Below are 1,571 nucleotides of genomic sequence, written 5' to 3' on the forward strand. Positions count from 1 at the left end.
ACGACGCCCACTGAGCAGGAAGCCGAGCCCAGCCGCCGGCCCCTCGGTCGCCCCGCTCCGCCTCAGCCCGGCTCCCCACGCCGCAGGCACAGGGGGCGGGCCGGGGGCGGGCCGCGGCCCAGGGCCCTCGGCCTCCTCCTCCTCCTCCTCCTCCCGGTCCTCTGCCAGTCCGCGCCGCGCGGGAGGGGGCGTGGCTGCCGAGGCGCGCGCTCCGCGGGGGCGGGGGCGTGCGGGCGGCCCGGGGCTTCCGCGCTCACGCCGCTCGCTTGACAGCGCCGTGCCGAGGGGCGGGCGGGGGCGGAGCCTCGGGCGGGGCGGGGCGGGGCCCGGCCGAGCCCTCAGCCCCGGGTCCCGCCGCGGCTCGGGCCGACGATGGACGGCGCGCGCGCCCCGGTCGCCAGCGAATCCGGCGAGGGGGCGGGCGGGGCCGCTCGCGGCCGCCGGCCAACCCAGTGGCGCCCGCCCTCCTCGCGCGTTCGTAACTGACAGCGCGCGGGAAGCCCCCGAGCCGACGCTTCCCTTGAGGGGCGGCCCCCGCGCCCGCTTCCCCGGCTATCCAGGGAGCGGGGAGGAGACACCCCTGTGGCTTCCATGCGGAAGCCAGGGCCTATTCGCTCGGCCCCCTCTGTGCTCCTTTGTAACAGCCTCCCGCGCCTGCGGGCGGGGGAAGGGTGGCCCGGGAATTGCGTCCACACCTGCTGCGTGGAGGCGGGAACTGCTTCCTCCCTCCCCATTGGCTCGGCCGCAGCCGCGGGCACGCGCGGCACGCCGGGATATGTAGTTCTGTGCTGGCCGTGGCTACGAGCGCGCACGCGTGGCGGCGGCGCCCGGCAGGTGCCTCCGGCGCGGTTCGGGGCGGGTCAGCCCTGAGCCGTCAGTGCTCGGCCTCGCTGCAGATTCACAAAGCGGGAGTCAGTCTTCGGCACGCTGTGCTGGACTAAGCTGGTTCTTGTCGGATTAAAACCAGATGAATTACCGTGGTGCTGTTGTTTCCCTCGATGCTTGTGCCGCTGTTCCCTTCGGCTCGGTCCCGCTCAGCCTGACTGGTTTGGACCGACAGCTGGGCGAGCCGAAGCTGGTCGTGGTAGCTACGTGGTGCAAGATATGGTAGATCTACAATATCGGCCTTCATGGCAAGGCCTGTTTTCCTTACTCAGATTTGGGGAAAAAGTGGTGCACGTGTGCAAATTTTTCAGTTTATATTTTCTATGCTCTGTGACCGAGTTGTTTGTCAAGTGCAGAATCACCAGCCTTCGTGATGATTAGTGGCGTGGAGCACCTCTCCTACAAGGGAAAGCTGAGAATTTGGGATTTTTCATCCTGGAAAAGAGAAGGCTCGAGGGTTAACATTTTTGCAGTCTTCCATGCCTAAAGAGAGCCTACAAGAAAGATTGAGATAGACTATTTGCAAGAACTATTTGTCCACTATAGTGGTAGGACAACAGGGGAATGGCTTCAGTCTGAGAGTAGGTTTAGATTAGATACTAAGAAAAAACTTTACTGTGGAGGGGGTGAAACACTAGAACAGGTTGCCCAGAGCAGTTGTGATGCTCCATCCCTGGAAGTGTTTA

The sequence above is a fragment of the Hirundo rustica genome, chromosome 1 (assembly GCF_015227805.2).
Source record: "Hirundo rustica isolate bHirRus1 chromosome 1, bHirRus1.pri.v3, whole genome shotgun sequence".
Classification (NCBI taxonomy): Eukaryota; Metazoa; Chordata; class Aves; order Passeriformes; family Hirundinidae; genus Hirundo; species Hirundo rustica.